The 20,115-nt window shown below is 37.9% G+C and overlaps 1 protein-coding gene across 1 annotated transcript in view; it reads right to left on the bottom strand.

Annotated features, from left to right (window-relative positions):
- The window catches only part of ADAMTS7 (ADAM metallopeptidase with thrombospondin type 1 motif 7), a 154,774-nt gene that overhangs the window by 116,397 nt on the left and 18,262 nt on the right, over window positions 1–20,115 (bottom strand). The gene's annotated exons all lie outside the window — the stretch shown is intronic.

The raw sequence follows: 20,115 nt of genomic DNA, 5'->3' as shown, positions 1-20,115 counted from the left end.
AGTTTGCAAAACATTTCACAAAAATCATTTCCTTTTATTTTCACAGCAATATATAAACCAATGAAAATAACTAGCATGTAGGCAAAAGGTTAGAGTTTGTAAAACATTTTACAAAATCATCTCACAGCAATTCTAGAGGTATGTCTATTATTATCTCCATTTTACAGATGAGAAAACTGAAGCTGAGAATGTCTACGCGACTTTTCCAGAGTCACACTGCTAAATAAACACCTGAAGACTCTGGTCTTTTTGACACTAAGTCTAGGTCCCTATAAATACTCTGTTGAGACAAGTGACATCAGAGAGCCTTTGAACCAATTTTTTGAGGCAATGTAGGGTAGACAACTGCCCTTCTGCCACCCTTCTCCATAGGGGGTACCAAGCCTTTTCAGGTGTGTATCAGCAGAGGAGGCAGTCACCTGCTCTGGCTGCTCAGGGATGCTTCTCTGTGAAGACGTTCTGGACAACTTTCCACTTTGGGCTTTGCCATCCCTTGCCTGGGAACAGTGACCCCATATCAATGTCCAGGGAGAATAACAATGGGTGTCCGACGCTGGCTGCACTCAGGGGTGGTGATGGCTGAGGAATACAGGTGATGAAGGGCCTTCCCACCACCCATGAAGACCCAGAGCTCCCACCAATCCATGTCCAATATGGAGCCATGTATACCTGCCTCTGTGGATCATCTCCACTTAACCCTCTCTATATTCTGTTTGTACATAATCGTTTGCATGCCGTGTCTTTCATTAGATTGAGACTCCTTGAGAGCAGGACCTAATTTTTGCATTTCTTGTTTTCCCAGGGCCTGCACGTGGTAGGTGCTTAATCAAAGCTTATTGACTATTAGAAAGACTTTTGGAAAGATCGGTCTTGTTCTGCACGGCAACAAAAGGCAGATCAAAGAGAAGCAAGTGAAGTAGAAAAGAAGCAAATTTAAACCAGACCTCAGGAAAGATTTCCTCTAACAACGAGAGATCTTCAAGACTATAACAAGGAAGGACAGGTCATGGGACAGAGTATGGCCCTACCTCATGGGAGGCTTCCAAGGAAAGGCTGGTGGCCACTTCCTTCAGACTCACCAAAGAAGAGTTCTATTTCAGGTATGGATGGCCTGACCTCCGGGGTTCCAACCGACTCCAAGAGTCCGAGAGTCTGAACGATCTGGGAATCTACAAGACCTTATTCCAAGCTTGTTGCTGACTCAGTTTCCATATCCGAAACTGGGCTAAGGAATTTGGTCAACCAAGAAATGTTTGCTAATCCTAAGAAGTAAGCTCTAAACTCACCGGACCAAAATCCTCAGTGGTTAACTCAAAAATAAACATGCAGACTCATTTTTATCTCATTTGCATGCCTTCAAATGTCACCATGCACAGAAATCCCACCTATCCAGCCCAGATAATTATCCTCTCCCTTATCAGTTTTTCCCTTCTTTCCTCCCTGTGCCAAGCAGTGACTGAATGTGTAGAGCTGCTCTGGAGAAAGGCCAGTTGGGTTCTGCCCACATGGTTCTCTTGCTATGGGACACAGACCCTTCTTAGAGTTTTTTCCAATGGATTCTGAGTGGGCAGGAGCTCGAGTCAAGAGGGCAAGCTCGGACTCTTTGTTCATTTAGTTCTCTTCTCTTCCCCCAACCTAGGCCCGTGAGACGTCAATGGAATTGCCGACCCTTCCTGACCTTTTCCTAAAATGTGGGTTATAGCCAAAAGCTCTGGGCAGACTCCACTCACTGACCCTTCCATCCTCCACTTGGCTCTTTCCTCTTTGGAGTATGGTGTTTCCCTGCTTCTGTTCTCATCTCTACTGGAGGAGGAAGAATAACACTGGCCTGGGCACAGACCAGCCTTGTCCCCAGACTCTCTTCTTTGGTTCTGATGAATCATTTCAAAGGCAGTGTTCCCCACTCTATGCTGCCTTCACATACCACCAGGAGTAGACAGGGAACAATTGTGTTCCCTTTGTTCTAAAAGGTTCCCATGTCCCCAAACTCCTCTATAAGAGACCCCACAATATAGAGAAGCCCTTCTGTAGCAAAACTTCTAAAACTGTGGGTTGTGATCCCAGAGGGAATCAAGTAACTGAATGTAGGGATCATGAAAAATTGGGCAATAGTAAAACTAGGTATCAAATAGTCCAAGACTTAATTCACTATGTAAAAATAAACAAGTACATTCATCTCATTAATATGCAAATCTGATTCCATCTTTAATAAGTGGTAAAATTATAAATGTGTGTATATATACACAACAAAGAAATGTTTTAAAACAAATTTGTTTATGATTTATTATCAGTAAATGTTTGATTTGTTTACCTGTTTTATATACTTATATATCCAGAGTCACATAAAAATTTCTCGGGCAAAAAGGGGCCATGAGTGGGAAAAGTTTAAGAAGCCCAGCTCTCCAACATCAATAAACATTGATTAACTGCAAGCCATGAGCTGTGTATTACAGATAAGTGGAACTCTGGCCTTTCCTTGATCACCTCCCAGGGACACAAGTCTATCTTCAGTGTTCTAAGATATTTTACAATTCTGACATTCTGAGTTCTACATTCTAAGCTGCTCTTTAGCATTGATGTTCCAAGTTCTATCCCCTAAGTTTGCTCCATTTTGACATTCTTCCTTCCATGTTCTAAGGGCCATCCAACTCTGTTCACATTATACAATTGTATACTTTGATCTCACAGCCAGAAAAATAGGGACAGATGTAAAAAGTGTTGTTATGGTTACAACTGACCCTGATCTTGTGAAATATTCATTATTACCCAGCTCTTCAGTATAGTCCAAGCCTAACTCTTCAAGAAGCTTCTAATACAGCCTAGTGAGCAAGACTTTTCCAATGGACACAGGCTACAAAAAGAAATGCAGAAACACTAGAAAAGCTCCCCAGAGCTTCACTGCTCAGCCACACAAGGGTTCTCAATATGACTCTCTATTTCTCCTAACCTTTCAGAAAACAAATATTTTATGCAACAAAAAATAATGGCTAGCCTGATACCAGGCACTAAGCCCAGTCCTTCTTTACTCTTAGCTGCTGCCTATGGGCAGCCTTTGAATAGAAGAGAGCCCAGTACCCTGTCTAACAGCAGCTGCTGCCTTCCTGTCCTGCAGATGAGATCAACTGCCTTGCAACTCCAAAACAAATTAATAATTCACTCAAAATACTGAGCCAAAGAAAGACCAAAATAGTAAATACATTCTTTTTCAGATCAGGATGCAATAAAAATTATGTGCAATAAAGGGCCAAGGAAAAATAGACCAAAAATTAATTGCCTACTAAATAATCTAATCCTAAAGAATGAGCGAGTGAAACAAGCCATAGAAATAAGTGATAATTTAATCCAAGAGAATGATAATAATGAGAAAACGTATCAAAATTTAAGGGATGCAGCCAAAGAAGTTCTTAGGGGAAATTTTATATCTCTAGATGCTTAGATGAATAAAATAGAAAAAGAGAAGATCAATGAATTGGACATGCAACCAAAAAAGATAGAAAAAGAACAAATGAAAGATTCCCAATTAAATAGCAAATTAGAAATTCTAAAAATCAACGGAGAGATTAATACAATTAAAAATAAGAAAACTATTTAACTAATAAAATGAAGAGATGGTTTTAGGAAAAAACCAACCAGTTGGTTAATTTGATTGAAAAAGGAAAAAAGAAAACAAAATTGCCAGTATCAAAAATGAAAAGGGTGGACTTATCACTAATCAAGAAGAAATTAAAACAATAATCACCAGGAAGGCTCAACACAGAGAAAGTTATAGGCCAATTTCCCTAATGAATATTGATGCAAAAATCTCAAATAAAATATTAGCAAAGAGATTGTAGAAATTTATCACAGGATAATACACCAGACCAAGTAGGATTTATACCAGGAATGTAGGGCTAATTCAATAATCAGGAAAACTATTAGCATATTTGACTATATCATAACCAAAATTATGTGATTACATATCAGTAATCACATAATTATCTCAACAGATTAAGAAAAAGCATTTGACAAAATACAATGCCCATTCCTAATAAATAGAGAGAATAGGAATAAATTGAGTTTTCCTTAAAATGATAAGTGGCATCTATCTAAAACTATCAGCAAGCATTATATATAATGGGAATAAATTAGAAGCTTTCCCAATAAGATCAGGAATGAAAGAAAGTTGGCCATTATCACCACCATTCTTCAATATTATAATAGAAATGTTAGCTTTAGCAATAAAAGAAGAAAAAGAAATTGAAAGAATTAGAATAGGTAATGAGGAAACAAAACTACCGCTCTTTGGAGATGATATGATGTGTATAGTTAGAGAATCCTAGAGAATCAACTAAAAAATTATCAGAAGTACTTTTAGCAAAGTTGCATGATATAAAACAAACCCACATAAATCATTGTCATTTCTATATGCTACCAACAAAGTCCAGCAATAAGAGATAGAATGAAAAATCCCATTGAAAATAACTGTAGGAAATAGAAAATATTTGGATGGGATGTAGTGGATGACCTTGGAATTTTCAATGTCTAACCAAACTCTAACCCCATCATAGAGCCTACTTCAGCCACTTTCATGGCCATTGAAACAAATTGTTCTCTGCCATTGATTCTACTGGGAAAGTCTTCATATGTTTCGGTTAGACACTCTCCTCACTCAACCAGTTGATTACTCTCAACCTAGATCAGCCTATCTGCTAAAATGGTTTACCAAAATGTGACCACTATGCATGTGTTAGCTTCTTGGAGCCCACAAGACAATATGATCAAAATATTTTATGAAGAGATATTTCTGATGGTTTTTGAACACAAAAGTCAGGTCATTAATTTATATCTGTATTCATGAGAAGAACTTCTGGGCCATCTTAAAAAACTAGGTATTTATTAAGAGCTTCCTATAGGTCAGGTATTGTGATATGTGCTAGGGATATGAAGATGAAATAGTCCCTCCCCTCATGACGCTTTTTTTTTTTGTCTTCATTTAGGCTAAGAAAGTCAAGATAGAGACTCACTGAATTGGGGAAAAGTAATGGTACTTTTAGAATATCAAATGATTAAGTTGTTTTTTTTTAAATAACTTTTTATTGATAGAATCCATGCCAGGGTAATTTTTTACAGCATTATCTCTTGCACTCACTTCTGTTTTGATTTTTCCCCTCCCTCCCTCCACCCCCTCTCCCAGATGTCAAGCAGTCCTTTACATGTTGAATAGGTTACAGTATATCCTAGATACAATATATGTGTGCAGAACCGAACAGTTCTCTTGTTGCACAGGAAGAATTGGATTCAGAAGATAGAAATAACCCGGGAAGAAAAACAAAAATGCAAGCAGTTTATATTCATTTCCCAGTGTTCTTTCTTTGGGTGTAGCTGCTTCTGTCCATCCTTGATCAATTGAAACTGAATTAGCTCTCTTTATTGAAGAGATCCACTTCCATCAGAATACATCCTCAAACAGTATCGTTGTTGAGGTATATAACGATCTCCTGGTTCTGCTCTCAAATGATTAAGTTAATGTTTGTGGGTAAGTCTAAGAACTCTGTGATCCTTCACACTGTATTCCCCCTTTGCTGCCATTCAGTCAATGTTTCCATGGAAGGAGTCCACACAGAACTAAAGACTGTTTTGTATTTTTATCTAATGCAGAACTTGCTAGGACCCCACAATATACTATCCAGGGCTGCCCTCTTGAATGTTCATAAGAATGGCACAAATCAAGAAGGCCCAGAAGGCAACAATGGAAGAAAGAGCCACTAAAAAGAAACCATGAATACATCAAGAGCCAGCTGCAAATGATCTGGTACCAGATGATTTTATCCTAAGTTGAACTCAAATTATCATCAGTCTCTCAAATCCAAGATGATGAAAAGCCAGGAATCTAAAGACTGATGGTGCCTCCCAGGTACTGTCTGAAAATTGTAGACCATGTCTTCCAGCTCAGCCGTGTACTCTTTCCCCATCATTAGCTTTGCTACCAGCCAAATGGCAGGCAATCTAATTGGGTGAGAAGAGAAAATCGCAAGAAGTCTGCTGGGACATCAGCAAATAATTGAGTCTGAATAAGAGATGAATTGTAAGGTAGGGGTCTGGAAACAGACACAAGATTTTTGGAAACAGGTTTTCTAGGGTATCACTAGCAGAAAAAAAATTGGTTTTTCTCATGGTTTCACTTCTAAAAGTTCAAAAAGCAAATGATAATCTGAATCATTCCACTCTTCTTTTGTAAGAGACTCACCAAGACTTCCCCTAAAATCCTCACTTATCAAGAAATGGCACATCATGGTAGAAAGAATCTTGGATTTAGAGTTAGAGGGTATGGGCTTTGATCCTCATCCTGAAAATGACCTATGTGACTACATTATACAAGTCCTCTCAACAATCCCACCTTATTTTCTTCACCAGTACTATGGGGATAATAAAGGCTTTTTGAATTTAATTTTGTATAAATGAAAGAGTAGGTAGCTAGGTCAGTAGTTATTGATGTTTCCTCAGCTCTTTTTTTTTAATATTTACAAGATTGAAGATTCCCCCTTCCCTCCCTCCCCCCACAACTTCCTCTCTTTGGAAAACTGGTATACAGCTCCCACAATTGTATTACCTCCAGCACAGACCACCTTTATATATTCTTGGTCTAATTCAGCTGCTTTTCCTGTCTTTGTTCTCTCGAGTGACATTTTTACCTTTTCTATAAGCACAGAGGACTTTGAGGTTACAATTTAGGTGGAATGTTTTCATCAACCTTAGAGAAAAACAATCCTTTGAAATGATTTTTCCAAATCTTATAGATTTTTCCTTTTTTTTTACTTTTCATCTTTAACGTCCTTGGGATGACATTGCTTAGTTTGGTAGCTTGTGAAGTTTTCTTTAAACTGCTTTCATTCACTACTGCTTCTCTCTGCTTTATGAGACAATCCTATTAGAGAGTTGGTGATATAGTAGAGAGAATGCTGGACCTGGAGTCAGGAAGCTACTTCCTAGCTGTGGATCCTAGACAAGTCAATTAACCTCTGCCTGCCATAGTTTGCTCCTCTGTTAAAAATGGGTATAATAATAGCATCTACTTTCTAAGAAGATTAGAGAATCAAATGAAATAGAATTGGTAAAGTGCTTTCAAAATGTAAAATTCTCTCTATTATTAATTGTCCATCGGGTTTCATTATATGATTTTATTCAGCTGTGTGTTTTTATGGCTATGTGGAGATAGTACTGCTATCAGAAAACTGCAAACCCTTTGAGTGACTTCAGGCTTCCTATGAAAGCAAAGCGTCATCTTTTCAAGGCTAACATTTAACCAGTGTTATATTATATTACATCAATGAGACAGAACACACCAGATATGCCTCTGAAGATATGAAGAAGAACCGCAAGAAAATACAACAGAGAGATCCAAGGTGAATAGGAGCTAGGGGTGACATATAACCAATGAGGACCTCCAAAAGAGAAAAGAAATAAAAACCATCTTCAAAGCACTGTATGTGGCTCTCTCTCCATTTGGCAAGTAAGTCAAATGTCTTCTGATTAAAGTATTTTTTGATAAAGATACAAAGGTATTCTCCTTATTGTGGTGATTAATTTATGCTGATTAAACATCTGGATAAAATTTTTATAATAAAGGCTGATGTCATTTATGAGGGTCACTTGTATGCAAATCAAGGGCATCTTTGACAAGGATATTAGAAGAGAACAACAGATGTTCATGATTGATATTCAATAGTGGACCATGTCTTTACCATTTCACAACTTTACCATTTACAATTGAAAGTTGTATAGAATATAAGATGTCTTTGTGATTATTGTTTGTGATGAAAAGAACTTGATTCAACAGGGGAAAAGATGTCTCCTTAAGACTCTTTCACAACAAGGGATCTCTCAACCATATGCAAAAAATCATCAAGACTTCCTTGGAAGAGAGCAACAAAAACAATTCTGTCCAATGACCGTCTGATTAATAAACTTTAGGTGAGGTATAAAAGAGAAAGACGTGTGCTCACCGAAGGTATTTGTCATTGTGATGAAGGAGATCCAAGACAGTGATAAGGTCCCTACATGCTTCTTTTTTGTTGGAGAAAGGGGTGACACTATGTTAGTCACATCAAGCTCTTAGAATTTTCAGAACTTCTTAGAAGTCAGCTACAATTATTCAAAAGTTTCTGCTTTGTCCATTCACATAGGGAAGACCAAGAGGATGAATAATATCTGTTATTCAGATTTCAACATGCATTCGATCAGCTTATTGGTCTTGCTGTTATTCAGTCATATTCAATTCTTCATTGACCCCATAAAGAGTTTCCTTAGCCAAGATATTAAAGTGGCTTGCCATTTCCTTTACCAGGGAATTAAGATATTAAATAGAGATTAAATGACTTGCCTAGCATCACACAGTTAGTGAGTATCTGAGGCCAGATTTGAACTCAGATCTTCCTGATTCCAGGCCCAGTGCTCTGTGCCTTCTAATTGCCTATTAGATAGTCTAGAGTATTTATCTGTTAGTATGTCTACATGTGATAAACCATAGAGATGAGAAATTATCTGAACCCAGAGTTGAACTTGAGGAGGAGAGCAGGCTGGATTGCTTTCAGAAAACTACAAATCTCCTTAAGTGACATCAAACTTCCTCTGAAAGCAAAGTATCCAAACAATGTAACCAATTATCAATCTACATAATGGTACAAATCTTTTCAATGCTAATGTTACCATATATCAGTGAGATGTGGAACCACGCCTCTGAAGATCTACAGATGAGTAGCATACAAAAAAGGATTGGAGAATCCCATGGTGAGTATGAGTGGGCTACAACACATAACCAATATAGAATTCCAAAGGAGGAAAAAATCATCAAGACATTATATAATAGGAAGGGACGATGGCTTAGTCATGTGGCAAGAATGAGAGGTGCCGAGGGGTTAGCCTGAGAGTTTCATGGGAATTCTATGATAAGAGGAAAGGTTGAGGAGAATCTCTAGGAGGTTGAGTGAATTCCCTGGGATGAACTTTTGGTAGAACATAAGCAAGAGTCACACAAAATGGGCAACCATGAATGAACTGTGATCTGAATTGCTAGAGAGAATTCCCAAAACAATGAGATCATGAAATCATTTGCGTCTCTGAAAATTGGACTGAATAGGAATGTTATGAATACCCTGTCCATCACAGGCTCTTTAAGAGCCAAGTGTTTTGTAAACCTCTCTGGGCTGCAATCTTATCTGGAAAATGAGAAAATTGGATCAGATGATCTGTATCATCTTTTCTGACCCATAAAATCCTGTGATCCTAAAATAAATTTTTAGGAAACCATAAATGCCAAATAAAAAGGAGTCAGTACAGTTATTATAAATAAATATTAGAGGCAACACTGGCGTCAGTAAAGATGTTTTTGTAAATGTCTTATGCTATTTTGTCAATTAGAATTATATTAAAGAAGAGGCAAAATGAACTCTTTTTCTCCTGTATCCCAAAGACCACAGGGACTTTCCATCCGACTTTTAGTTGAAACTTCTATACATGTCATCTCTCCTTACTAGAATGTGAGTTCTCTGAAAGCAGCCATTGTCTTATTTTTTTTATTTACATCCTCAGTGTTTGGTACTATGGTTTAGGAAGCTTCATAAATGATTTCCTTATATATCCATTTATCAGTATCATTGTGGAGAGGTATCTGATGGAATACCTCAGACTTCTCTCCATGACCCAGTTCGATTCGACAGGTTTTTGTCAGCAATCCAGATAACAGTATAAATGGCATGCTTAGCAAATTTCTAGATGATCTAAAGCTGGAAGGGACAAATAATGCACTGGATGACAATCAAGATCCAAAAAGATTTCAATCGCGTGGAATAATGCGCCAAATCTAACAAGATGAAATTCAATAGAGATAAATAAAAAGACTTAAAACTCAAAAAGCATCTACTTCAAAAGTTCCTGAAAGGAGAATCTCGAAAAGATTTTGTATAAAGTAAACCTATGGTGTTTTGGTGGACTGAAAATTCAACATGAGTCAGGTATGATTTGATGCCAAAAGAAGAGAATGTCAACTCAGCTTAGGCTAAGGTTCAATGTCCAAAACAACAAAAAAAGATAAATATCCTATTCATTTGCCTCTGTCCTGGTTAAAGCACATCTGAAGTGCTGGACCTGGAAGGATATTGACAAGTGGAGTATATCCCAAATGGTCATGACTAGGATCATGAGGTGACAAAAGATCCCAACATAAAAGGATCTTAAAAGAACTGGGGATAGCTTGACTAGAAAAAGAACTTGTGAGAGAAGAGTGTGTGTGTGTGTGTGTGTGTGTGTGTGTGTGTGTGTGTGTATGTGTATGTGTAACTTTCTTCAAGTATCCGAAAGGTAACTAAATGGAAGAGGGTTAAAATACATTTTTCTTAGTTCTGAAGGGAGGAATTAAAATTAGTGGGTGACTACAAAAAAGGAGATTTAATCTCATAATCAATAAAAACATCTTAAAATAATAAAAGAATTGGTGAAAATAACTGGGACTTTTTTGACTAAAGAAGGAACTTGTGGGAGAAGAATGTGTGTGTGTGTGTGTGTGTGTGTGTGTGTGTGTGTGTGTGTGTGTGTGTGTAACTTTTTTCAAGTATCTGAAAGGTTAACTAAATGGAAGAGAATTAAAATATATTTTTCTTATTCTGAAGGGAGGAATTAAAATTAATAGGTGACTACAAAATGGCAGATTTAATTTCATAATCAATTAAAACATCCTAAAAATAATAAAAGAATTGGTGAAAAGAACTGAGAATATTTTGACTAGAGAAGAAACTTGTGAGAGAAGAATGTGTGTGTGTGTATGTGTGTATATATGTATGTATGTAACTTTCTTCAAGTATCTGAAAGTGGAAGAGGGTTGAAATACATTTTTCTTAGTTCTGAAGGGAAAAATTAAAATTAGTGGGTGACTACATAGAGACAGATTTAATCTTATAATCGATAAAAACATCCTAAAAATAATAAAAGAATTGGTGAAAAGAACTGGGGATATTTTGACTAGAGAAGGAACTTTTGGGAGAAGAATGTGTGTGTGTATGTGTATGTGTATGTGTGTGTGTGTGTGTGTGTGTGTATGTAACTTTCTTCAAGTATCCAAAAAGTGTTGAAATATGTTTTTGTTGGTTCTGAAAGGAGGAGTTAAGACAAGTGGGTGAAGCTACAAAGAGGCAGATTTAATCTCATTATCAATAAAAACTTTCTAAAAATTAAAGTTGTGCAATTGGAGACTAAGCTGCCTCCCTCTCACAGAAAGATGCCAAGGAGTTGGGGGTACTGCCAATGGGTTTCCTGCTCAGCTTTGATTTTACCTAAAAGTCCTCTGAGATCCCTTCCAACAACGATATTGTATGAGGACATATTTTGATGGAAGTGGATTTCTTTGACAAAGAGACCTGAGTTTCAATTGATAAATGACGGACAAAAGCAGCTACACCCAAAGAAAGAACACTGGGAAACGAATGTGAACTATCTACATTTTTGTTTTTCTTCCCGGGTTATTTATACCTTCTGAATCTGATTGGAGCCAGGATTTGAGGAAGAATTAGGAGAAGAATGAGACTGAGTTGTAAAAGTGATGTGAGTTCCTCAGCTTCTTGATATGAGCGTGCAGTCCTTGACAGTCAGGAGACCTAGGATCCAGGTGGTCAGATAAAGTCTAAAGGCTGGCATTTGTTGCTAAGAAAAAAAAAAGATCTGGAATCCAAGAAGGAAGATGAGGATTTGAGAGTGTAGACAGCTTCCAGAGGTCAGTAATCCAGGAAGATGGCGATTTGTAGAGAGAGCAGATGACTTTCAGGACATCAAGAATCTAGGTAGGGAAGCCTATCAGGATTGGAAAGGACAGGTGCTATCTGAAGTCAGTATCCAAGTAGGCAGCTGAGGTCTGGAGGGGACAGTCTGACCTCAGAAGTCAAGAGTCTAGGTAGGGAAGCAAATGATGTTAGGAGAGGAAGAGGAAGCTCTTATGACTCAGAAATCCAGGCAGGAAGGCAGGATAAGGTTAGAGAGGCTAGAGGTTAGAGGCAGAAGGGTCATTTAAGTCAGCTCCAGGCAGAAGAGGAGGATAAGAAACTTGTTGCTGAAATGACCATCATCAAAAATTGGAACTGTCAAACCAGGAAATGGTGGCAGGGATAGAATTACAAATTACATAGAATTACAGAATTACAAAATTACCCCAAACAGAGGGGTAGCAGAGGAACGAGATACCCACATAATCAGGAACCTGCCTGCGGAAAGAAAGATGGCACAGGAGCTGCAGAAAAGCTTCCTCATTGATTTACATGAACTGATACTAAGTGAAATGAGCAGAACTAGGAGATCATTATACACTTCAACAACGATATTGTATGAGGACATATTTTGATGGAAGTGGATTTCTTTGACAAAGAGACCTGAGTTTCAATTGATAAATGACGGACAAAAGCAGCTACACCCAAAGAAAGAACACTGGGAAACGAATGTGAACTATCTACATTTTTGTTTTTCTTCCCGGGTTATTTATACCTTCTGAATCCAATTCTCCCTATGCAACAAGAGAACTGTTCGGCTCTGCAAACATATACTGTATCTAGGATATACTGCAACATATCCAACATATATAGGACTGCTTGCCATCTAGGGGAGGGGGTGGAGGGAGGGAGGGGAAAAATTGGAACAGAAATGAGTGCAAGGGATAATGTTGTAAAAAAATTACCCTGGCATGGATTCTGTCAATATAAAGTAATTATTAAATAAAAATTTAAAATAGAGGAAAAAAAAGTGGCAAAAAAAAAAAAGAAAGAAAGAAAAGCTTCCTCATTGTCTGGGGTAAAAACAAGAGAGGGGAGAGGAGATTATAGTTCACTGGATCCTTTCCCTTCCCTTTCTTATTCCTACATGCCGAAATGGACACAGTTGAGTTTCCCTCCCTCTGAAGAAATCCCAGCTCTTTCTCATCTTCCCTCTTGCCCCTGATTGGCTAACTTAACTCCTTCCACTTCCCCCATTTTCTATATGTCCTAAGTGAGGTTTTGTTGTTGGTTTTAAACATCCACCTTTCCTTGATTTGATAGGGTCACATATATAGGACGGGAAGGGCCCTGAAATGTCTCCTAATTCAACCTCTTTCTTTTACAGAGGAAGAAACTGAGGCCTTCATTGCCCAAAGTCACATGTAATAAATGGGAGAGGCAAGATTCAAATCTGGACCCTCAGTCATCTGGTTTCCATCCTACTGCTCCATCCGTGACTGCCTTGCCATGGGATCTCTGCACATGCAAGTTTTGTGCTCTCCCTATGTTTTTCCTTTGCTATTTTAAGCAACAGTTACATAGGTTAATGGTGGGGAAAGAAAGAAAGGAGACTTCCCAGAACTCCCACAGATATGGTCAATTCCTTTCCCAGAGCCACTTCTAGGATCCACTCGAATCGTCTTCCTGTTGCCTTTCTTTCAGGGCTCCACTGGAAACTTACCTCGGGAAGTCTCCACCCCCTGGTCCATCTAAGGAATCATCCTAACACACAGAAGAATTCTTTGGGGGGAAGGGTGGACAGAAATAGATCAAAGGCCTATCCAGCCCCAGCAGCACCTCCAAGAAAATTCAGAGAATCCTGAGGAAGCCCGAGAACTTGGAAGCACTCCCTAGACAGGACAGGAAAAGGCAGGCTCCCAAGAGCCTTGGGGAACGGTTCCTCAGTTCTCAGAATGGGACCATTGAGGCTCCACAACTTTGGTGTCATTCTGACTGAGAAGCCTTGTGACTTTAAAAAGCCACAAAGGAACATTATCTATGTTCTATTATATTTTCATTTACTTTAATAAATATTTTCCAATTACTTTTTGATATAGTTCCTCACCCTAGTGAGTTTGACACTTCTGCCCTACAACAATATGGAATCTCAGAACATCACACCTTGCAAGGGACCTTGAAGGTCCTTGTGGGGCAGCAGAAAGAGAAGTGGGTTTTGAATCTGAGGACTTGAGTTCAAATCCAGGCTCTGCCACATGGATGTGACCTTGGCCAAGTCCTTTTTTTAGCTTCCTTATGAATACAAATGATAGGATTAGACTAGATGACCTGAGATATCTTTAAACTCTAAATGTATAATCTCACAATCCTAAAAACTATTGGTGTCTTCCCATTACCTATAGGAGAACGCCCAGAGTCGGTCATTCAAGGTTCTTTCTAGTAAGAAACCAATCAACCTTTCCAAACTTGATTTCTCCCACTCACTTTTGCCCTCTGTTCCTTGCCCCCAACATTTGACATATAAATTCTTAATGTTGTACCTTAGCTCTTTGTTTAGAATGTTCTCCTATTGGGGCAGCTAGTTGGTGAGAACAGCTAGTTGGTGCAGTGGATAGAGCACCGATCCTGAAGTCAGAACAACTTGAGTTCCTGATCTCAGACACTTAAACACTTCCTGGCTGCGAGACCCTGGGCAAGTCACTTAACCCCAAATGCCTCAGGGGGAAAAAGTTCTCCTATTCAAGCTCTACCTCCTCTCAAAGATTTGGTTTGAGTTTCACCTCTTCCTGGGAACTGGCCCTGACTGTTCCTTGCTACCTTCTCCTTTACCTTTTCAGAGCTTTTATAGCCTCCTTAACTTTAGTGTAGCACTAACCCCAAACAATGTTACAAGGTTACTTATTCAACAACGACCAGTTACTAAGTTTCTATTAAGTAGTAGAAACTAGAGGGAGTATAAAGTAAAAAACGTAACAAAATGGCCCTTAGCCCCAAGGAGCTTCCATTTCCTAGGGAATAGGGGGAGTAGGAAGAGGTGGATAAGGGTACATCATGTTCTGCAACCCATAAAAAATAAGGCAAAAGAAGAAAAAGCACTAAGGATTGAGAGAGACCCATGGACTCTGTGTGTGTGTGTGTGTGTGTGGTTTCTTTCACTACAGTATGAACTCCTGGGGATGGAGGAAGAACCAGAACTCCACCCCGCCTTTTTTAGTCTCCTCCACAGTGGAGAACCAAGCATGGAACTTGGATTCATAGATTCTTTGTTGAATTGATTAGCTAGTTAATTAATTAAAGCCCATAGCCACAAACCATTCTTTCCTCCAACACCACTGAAGGAGGCACTCTCCTCTGACTGGCTCCCCAGTGGTTGTGAGTACCCTCCTGGTTCACATCTGCTGGCCTCTGTAATTTCACTCCTACTGGGCTTTCCCAAAGGACTTTGTTCACCTCTTACTCACTTCTTTATGTGAAAGGCAAATATATACCAGCCTTGGAGTTCAAATCCTGCCTCTGACATTTAGAATGAAAATGTGGCCAAGACCAAGGAATCTCAGAGGCTTGAGAACTGGAAACATCCTTGGAGATCGTCTAGTCCAACTACCACATTTGACAAAGGAAGAAACTCCAGAGAGTTCAGGGAAGGTAAGTGATGGGTCTCAGAACATGGCCTTAAACAGTAGATCTAGGTTTGTAGAACCCAAGGAAGCAATACATGATGATCCTCCCCCACAAGAATTGCACACAAAGATCTAAAAAATGCGCCGATACTGACTGAGAAATCCAAGAGAAAAATCACAGTGATGAATTTTTATAGCCCAGGTCGGCTTTTTACCATAGGGTAAAAAGAGGAGCCAGATTTGACACAGAGAGCATGTACAGTTGCCAATCCACACTACTGTTGCCCACTACAGAGTGCTTAGTACCAGATCCAATGCAGACTTAGGAGGGAACCTATATCCTGGACTGTGTAATAATTAAGAAGAAAGTACAGCAGCTGTGTCTGATCCAAGGGACAAAGCACAGTCCTATATCTAACCTCTAGTTCTTTAGAGTGGAATAACCAGGGCAGGAAGCCCAGACCAAAGGGGAACCTACATCTCTGTCATTCTCATCATGCAGAGCCTTTTAGCTGGATGACAGTAGCAGAATCCAAGAGCAGTTGACTACACAGTTCCATTTACAGATAAGTCTATAGTTGGGCTACTCAAACACAAACCCAAGTCAAGAAGTTGTAGAGATCAGACTAAGAGATCAGCACTGAGATTGCATTCTGAATTAAATTGTTATATAATCACTAAAAGTCTGCAGATCCACCATCTCAGCTGACCCTAAGATAATAGTGCAAATCAATACCCCCCCCAAAGTAACAGGACCAAAGAGAACACAAAATGGAACTACAGAAGCAAAGCTTAATCAGCCATTCCTTCCAGAAGTATACAGAGCTTGTCCCTAACACAAAGTCTTATATTGGGAAATAAAGCTGGAAGAATGAGAAAAAAAAAAGAATCCCATCTTAAAAAGTTATTATGCAAGAACTCAGATGAGAACTCCAAAACATTCACAAAGTCTCAAAGAAAAACACTTGGAAACAAGTTAAATTAGCATTGCCTAAAGGTATGAAATAAAAGTTTTTAAGAGTGAAAAAGTGGTCATATAAATTAAATGAAAGAACTAGAGAAAACACTGAGAAATTTTGAAAGAAATCAGAGCGATTGAAGAAAGAATTGGAAAAATAATTAGCAGCTTGGCATAAGAGGAACAAAATCTTAACCAAACAACAGATTTCTTGAAATCAGAATGAAACAAAAGAAAATTTATGACTCCATAGCACAAAGAGAAATATTAAAAACAGTCAAAAGCTCAGGAAAAAAGCCAGAAGAAAATGTAAGGTATCTGAATGCAAAAATAACTAATCTAGAAAACAGATCGAAAAGAGAGCATTTAAGAATGATTGCATTTCCTTAAAGCCACAACCAAAAAAAAAAAAAAAAGACTAAATACCACATTCTAAGAAATCATAAAAGGAAGTTTCCCAGGTTTCTTAGAACCAGAAAACAAAGTAAAGCTAGAATGAATCCCTTGGGTCACCTCTTGAAAAAAAAGCCCCATATAAAACCTCCAAGAACATTATAATCAAGATCCAGAGCTTTCAAGTCAAAAAAAAAAAATACTGCAAATAGTTTAAAAAAACACATCATAATAAAGATCCAGAGTTTTCAGGTCAAAGAAATAATTCAAGTACCAAAGAGCTAATCAGGATCATACAAGATTTAACAACTACAACTATAAAAGGTGAGCTTGGAATAGGATATTATGGAAGGAAAAAGATAGACACTTACAACTATGTATAATAGACCAGAAAACTGACTTTAAACTTATAGTTTTGTGGACTTTTGGACCATAATGGACCTTTAATGAAATAGAGAACTTCCAAGAATTCCAGATAAAAAGAACAGAACTCCACAGAAGCTTTAGATAAAAAACACAGGGATCACGAAAAATATAAAAAGAAGAGATTGGAAACTCAGATCGCCATAAGACCAAGGACTCATGATGAAACATGTTATCCCCATTCCTGAGAGAGAGGGTTATGGAAACAGGATACAAACTGAGATAGACAGATAGGTTTGGGGATGAGGGAAATATGAATATTTGGTTTTGCTTGACTATATATATTTGTTACAAGAGTTTTGCTTTTCCTTCTTTTCCCATGAGGATAGAGGAAAAGAATAGAAAAGAGAGAAGGTGGATTTTCATCAATTAAAAAATGAAATTAAATTTTAAAAAGACAATCGTATGTTGAAGAATTAGAAAGTAAATAGTTAACTGGGAAAATTATCTTTATAGTAAATTTCTCTGATAAAGGTCTCATTTCTAATATGTATAAAGATCTGATTCAAATTTATAAGAAAAAAGCCATTCACCAAACTAATAAAGAATCAAATGGACAGTTTGAAAACAGTTTGAAAAAAGGATAAAGTAGAAACTATCAATAACCACTAAAAATGCTCCAAACCAGTAATAATTAGAGAAAGCCTAACTAAAGTAATCCTGAGATTCTACCTTATCCACCTCAGATTGGTAAAATTGAAAAAAAAAATACAAATGTTATAGGAGCCTAGGGAAAAGCATATGAAAGCTTTAACTTGTACAAATAGAAGAGCCAAAGAACTACAACTCCAAATAAAATATTATTTTCATTATCCTAAAACCCCTACTTCTGAAGTTCCCTATTACAGATGAGAACAAGACAATACTCTCAGTCACCCAGGCTCACAACTTTGGTGTCATCCTTGACTTTTTTCCTAGCACTTATTCCAAATGTTATCATTTTACTTCTCAACCTGGCATAAGTCCTCTTTACTCATACAGGCATCACTTCAGTAAGTACAATTACTTTGTTAATTACAATATTAATCACAACAGCCCCAAGTCTCTACTATAATAAATCCTACAAATAGAAAAGGTGGATTATTTTAAAGCATATCAAACTTTAATTCTCCCAGTTTTAGTAACTTGTCTTCTACAATTATCTTCTAACTACTTTGTATGTGTCTTATATATATTGATTTATGTATATTATTTTTCCATTAAAATAAAAACTCCCGGGACAGCTAGTTGGTGCCGTGGATAGAGCACCAGCCTTGAAGTCAGGAGGAGTTGAGTTCAAATTTGACCTCAGATACTTAATACTTCCTGTCTGTGTAACCCTGGGCAACTCACTTAACCCCAATTGCCTCAGGGAAAAAAAAGGGAAACTCCTTCTGGGCAGATATAATTTTGTTTTTGTCTTTTCCCCCAGTCTTTGGAACAGTCATTGGCACATAATAGATACTTAAAAAAACATTTCTTGATTAATGGATTCTTTGATAACACTAAAGGTCTTGTGCTGAAGGCTAGATGGTCATTTGTCAGGCATGTTGCAGGGAAAGCCCAAGTTTCAGCCAAGGGTTAGAATAGCTGCCCTGAAAAATTCCTTCCTTTGAGAGTCTATGATTCTTTGTTTTAAAATCCATTGTGGGAGATGAAGCAAGGAGCCAAGATGGTGGATCAGGGCAACCACCCGGCTGAACATTCCCTTCTAAACAAATTTAAAATAACACCTCCAATCAAATTTTGGAGTTGTTATGCCACAGTTCTCTTTAACTGTCCTGACTCAGTTTCCTTATGCAAGGTTCCCTTGTCTCAGTCTTCCTAATTACTCCCCTAAGCTGTGAATCTCCCTCTGGTCCATGAAGGCTGAGGACCAGTTAGTCTAAGGTTATAAATTATTAGCCCAAGCAAGATAAACAAGAGAGTAGACCTCCTGATTATCTTCTGTCCTTGAGAATTTACAACATCCCTCTAAAATATTCCAAGGTATTTCACTAACATCTTTATCTCTGGGTATTCAGACATCCTGTCTCTGGGTTCCTCTTTGATTCACAGCCTTTTCCAGCTGGGCTTTCCCGCTCTTTCCTACTCTTTCCCTCTTCTTTGTCTCCAAAAGGTATATAAAGGTTAGAGATTCTCCATTCATTGCTGGAGAATGGCGGCTGGCGGTGGATGGTGGACGCTGGATTCTTTGAGATGATAGTCTCCTCCAGACCTGGGACCAACATGAATTCCTTGGTCCCAGTATATCTTTATCTCTGTCTGACTGGATAATTTGAGAGGAGAGTCCTGTCCAGTCAATCTTACTCTCCCATTAATAAAATATTAAAAACTCTCTAATCTCTCTCCTGCCTCAGTTTCTCTGGCATTACAGAGTAAGCCATTTTTCTGGCCTAAGAAAATTTAGGAGGCAAATAGGAGAATGGATTAGAAACTAGAACCTAACAATATGTTGTTTGCAGGATACACAATTAAAACAAAAAGATCCACAGTTAAAATAACAGCCTGGAATAGAATCTAATATGGTTCAGAAATAAAAAAGATTGGAGTTCGAGTTGATAAAGCAAAAGCAACAATGGACCCAACTAAAAGAGATAATCAGGGAAACCACATTTTGCTAAAAGGTACCATAGACAATGAAATAATCTTTAAAACTTCTACAGTAATTTTCTCTGATAAAGGGCTCATTTCTCAAATATATACTGAACATAGTACTGAGTCAAATCTATAATAAATAAGAGCCATTTCCCAATTGATACATGATCAAAGATATAAAGTGGCAGTTTTCAGAAGAAATCAAAGCTATCTCTGATCATATGAAAAAATGCTCTAAATCATTATCAATTAGAGGAAATGGAAATTAAAACAACTCTGAAGTACCAATTCATACTTATCAGAAATGACAGATGCTGGAAGGGAAGTAGAAAAAAAAAATAAGTGCACTAATGAAGTGCTCAGAACAGTTTGGAACTATGCCCAAAGTTATAAAAATGTATATATACCCGTTGATCCC

This window comes from Antechinus flavipes, chromosome 2, assembly GCF_016432865.1.
Source record: "Antechinus flavipes isolate AdamAnt ecotype Samford, QLD, Australia chromosome 2, AdamAnt_v2, whole genome shotgun sequence".
Classification (NCBI taxonomy): Eukaryota; Metazoa; Chordata; class Mammalia; order Dasyuromorphia; family Dasyuridae; genus Antechinus; species Antechinus flavipes.
This window is presented reverse-complemented; position numbering and strand designations above follow the sequence as displayed.